A 4,406-nucleotide genomic window follows, 5' to 3' on the forward strand; every position below is an offset into this window, starting at 1 on the left:
ACCTTCGCCAGGGTGCGCACCTTGATGCGCACGCCTTGGCTGGGCTGCGCACCTTGGTGGGCGCCATGGTGCGCACCTTTCGTGCGCTCCAAGGTGCGCACGAAGTCGGAGCTCGGTTTGCCCCGGGTGCGCACCTTGGTGGGCGCCATGGTGCACTCCGAGGTGCCCAAGATTGGTGCGCACCAAGGAGCGCTCCGAAGTGCGCTCCAAGGTGCGCGCGAAGTCGAAAGTTGGGTTAATTGTCCGGTTTGCCTCGGGTGCGCACCTTGCGTGCACCTTCGCCAGGGTGGGCGCCTTGGTGCGCACACCTTGGCTGGGCTGCGCACACCTTGGCACCCGCGTTTCCTTCATTTTAAATTTTTTTTTTTTACAATCTCTCAAGTGGGAAATTCTATAATCTCAACTTTTTTTGCCTTTTCAGGAAACTTTTGAATGGAGCGCATCATTGGTGCGCTCCGAAGTGTGCTCCAAAGCTCTCTCCAGCTGCGTGCACCTGCCCCGGCCGCGCACCCGGCCCCGCCCAGCTTCGCTCACCTGTCCCGGGCGTCTGGTGCGGAACCTTAGAGTAAGAAACATCACCGTGCACCTTGGCCAACGTGCGCGACTCGACCGAGCGCGCACTGGCCGAGGTGCACACCGATTTCACCTGGGTGCGCGCGCAGCACCTCGGGCGCACCGGGGTGCGCGCACAACGCCCGGGTTGCACCGTGGCCTGTGTGCTCGGGGCGCCTCGGGTGCGCGCTCGGTGTCGCCCCCGCGCGCGCGGTAGTGCGGGCAGCGCACCCCGGCCCGGCCCGGCCCCGACGAGAACGCAAACGGGCAAAAGGTTTATTCAAATAGCATTGCGACGCCCGGCGAAAAACTAAAAAAGGGTGCAACACCGGGACTTCCCGGGAGGTCACCCATCCCAGTACTACTCCGGCCCAAGCGCGCTTAACTGCGGAGTTCTGATGGGATCCGGTGCACTAACGCTGGTATGATCGCACCCGTTATGAGCTTGTCGCAGTGTGTACTTAGCAAACCGCGACCCACGTGCGAATCCACCCCGGCCACCCACCCCCGTCGAGGTGCACACCCTCCCTCGCGAAGTGCGCCCCGTTCGCCAAGTGTGAGCCCTGCCCGGGTGCGCGCACCTTGCTAGGGCGTCGGGTGTGCACCCGGCCCGGCCTACGTGCGTGCACCTGGAGGGGGCGTCGTGTGCGTGCAGTGTCCCGTCTGCAACGCGGTGCCCACACACCACCTCGGGCGCAACGACCTGCGCTCACATGTGGGCCGAGTGCACCTTGGTGCATGTTCGGGGCGCCTCGGGTGCACGCTCGATCTTGCCCTGGTGCACCAAGGCGCTCGGTTTGCCCCGGGTGCGCACTTGGTGCAAGGTGGGCACCCAAAATAGGGATCAAGCACCAAAACACAAGTTTCGGGATGCAAAATGGGACCCAAGGACCACAAATGCGTTCCAAGACCCATGATGGGTCCACGAGAACAAAAATGTGTTCCGAGACTTAATAAACAAATATTGGGTTTTAGGAGAAGAAACATGCTCTGATGCCCAAAACGAGAATCGACCCCGAAAAGGCCACAGGCCAAAAGTGGGATGCGAGACAAAAAAAAATGGGACCCGAGGACCAAAATTGGGTTCCCAGGTCGAAGACAGGGCAACCGGACAAGAAACGACCTCTAAGGCTCGAAATGAGTCCCGACGACTAAAACTTGACAAGAAGCACCCATCAGGCACCCAACTCGACACCCATGGGATGCCGACCCACCCGGGCTTCCACCTAGCACACCTTGGCACCCACCCACCCTCGCACCCAACCTCGCACCCAACTTAGCACCTTTGAACCCACATTGGCACTCACCCTGACCCTGGCACCTTGGAACCCACATTGGCACTCACCTTGACCCTGGCACCCACCTTTGCACTCACCTTGGGACCCACCCTGGCTCCCACCTCGGCACCCACCCAGACACCCACCTTGGTTCCTTGGCACCCACCTTGGATCCTTGGCACCCACCCCGACACCCACCTTGGCACGCAACTTGGCTACTTGCCACCCACCTTGGCTCCTTGACGCCCACCCCGACAACCACCCCGTGACCTACCCTGGCTAGGGTTGGTGCACACCCACCCTGGTGCCCACCTTGGCACCCACCCTATGACCCACCTTGGCACGCACCTTAGTACCCACCCCGTTACCCACCCTAGGACCCACCCCGTGACCCACCTTGGCCAGGGTGGGTGCACCCACCCTGGTGCCCACCTTGGCACCCACCCATCCTAGCACCCAGCCTGTGACCGGGCTTGGAACCCAACCTTGCACCCGCACCCGTCTTGGCCAGTGTGGGTGCGCACCCATCCTGGCACCCACGTTGTGACACACCCTTTAACCCACGCACCCTAGCACCCACGTTGGCACCCACCTTGGAACCCAACCTAGCAACTTGGCACCCACCCCGTGACCCACCTTGGCATCCACCATAGCAGTCGCCGACTTGGCACCCACCTCGGCACCCACCTTGACACTTGTGGACCCACCTTGCCACTCACCCTAGCATCGACCCATCCTAGCACCCACCCTGGCACCTTTGCACCCTAGCACTCACCCATCCTAGCACCTAACCTGTGACCCACCTTGACACTCACCCTCGCACCCACCTTGGAACCCAACCTAGCACCCACCCACCCTGACACCAACCCTAGCACCTACCCACCCTTGCACCCACCCTGTGACCCATCTTGGCACCCACCCATCCTACCACTCAACCTATCACCCACCTTCTCACCCACCTTGGCATCCACCTTAGCACCCACCCACACTGGCACCTTGGCACCCACCTCGGGCAAGGTGGGTGCACACCCACCCTGGCACCCAATTTAGAACCCACCGAGCATGTTACCCACCTTGGCACCCACATTGCAGCCCACCCTAGTACCCACCCTATGACCCACATTGGCATCCACACCCTAGCACCCAGGCACCTCGACACCCGCCTTGACACCCACCCTAGCACTGAACCTGTGACCCACCTTGGAACTCACCCTAGAACCCACCCACCCTGTGAACCACCTTGGCATCCACCTTAGCACCCACCCACCTTGGCACCCACTCTAGCACTCACCCATCCTAACACCCAACTTGTTACCCACCTTGGCACCCGCCCTCGCGTCCACCTTGAAACCCACCCTAGCACCCACCCACGCAGGAGCCCACCTTGGCACCCAACCTAACACCCACGCATCCTGGCACCCAACTTGTGACCCACCTTGGAACCCACCCTAGTACCCACCTTTGAACCCACTATATCACCAACCCACCTTGGCACCCACCCTATGACCCTCTTTGGAATCCACCCTAGCACGCACCCACCCTGGCACCCACCATGGAGCGCACCCTAGCACCCACCCACCTCGGCACGCACCTCAACACCCACCTTGGTGTGCGCACTGCGCCAACCTCTCAAAGACCCTATGTGGTGCGCTCCAAAGTGTACACCTTTGGTGCGCTCCAAGGTGCGCACCTTTGGTGCACACCGAGGTGCACACCAAAGTGTGCACCGAGGTGAGCACCAAAGTGCACTCCAGGGTGCACACCAAGGCGTGCACCTTTGGTGCGGTCAATGCAAACGAATTCGGAAGTTGGGGTCGATGTCCTAATCGCTGCTGCAGACTACACGTATGAGAATCGGACAAATAGCTTTATATAGGGGAGGTGTTGCGTTTGATGGGTCGACTCCCCTGGTTGTGTGCACTGCACCAACTTCAAAGACCCTGTCTTGTTTAAGAAGTCAAAAGTTGGGGTGGATGTCCTAATCATTGCTGCAGTCTACGCATGTATGAGAATCAGACAAATAGCTTATATAGGGGAGGTGTTGCATTCGGTGGGTTGACTCCCCTGGTTGTGCGCACTGCGCCAACCTCAAAGACCCCGCATAGCAGAAGAAGTCGGAAGTCGGATTTTGGTGAGCACCAAGGCGTGCACCTTTGGTGCGGTCAACGCAGACGAATTCAGAAGTTGGGGTGGATGTCCTAATCGTTGTTGCAGGCTACACATGTATGAGAATCAGACAAATAGCTTATATAGGGGAGGTGTTGGGTTTGATGGGTCAACTCCCTTGGTTGTGCGCATTACGCCAACCTCAAAGACCTTGTTTTCGTTAAGAAGTCAAAAGTTGGGGTCAATGTCCTAATGGCTCCTGCAGGCTACACATGTATGAGAATCGGACAAATAGCTTATATAGGGGAGGTGTTGGGTTTGATGGGTCGACTCCCCTGGTTGTGCGCATTACGTCAACCTCAAAGACCTTGTTTTCGTTAAGAAGTCAAAAGTTGGGGTCGATGTCCTAATTGCTCCTGTAGACTACACATGTATGAGAATCAGACAAATAGCTTATATAGGGGAGGTGTT

The 4,406-nt window shown here is 59.0% G+C and overlaps 1 non-coding gene across 1 annotated transcript; it reads right to left on the reverse strand.

Moving 5' to 3' along the window:
- Window positions 1-869: 869 nt before the first annotated feature.
- Window positions 870-988, reverse strand: LOC131860506 (5S ribosomal RNA). The gene has a single exon (XR_009359601.1). It is a non-coding gene; the product is annotated as a 5S ribosomal RNA (ribosomal RNA).
- Between the last annotated feature and the right edge of the window lie 3,418 nt (window positions 989-4,406).

The sequence above is a fragment of the Cryptomeria japonica genome, unplaced genomic scaffold, assembly GCF_030272615.1.
Source record: "Cryptomeria japonica unplaced genomic scaffold, Sugi_1.0 HiC_scaffold_15, whole genome shotgun sequence".
Classification (NCBI taxonomy): domain Eukaryota; kingdom Viridiplantae; phylum Streptophyta; class Pinopsida; order Cupressales; family Cupressaceae; genus Cryptomeria; species Cryptomeria japonica.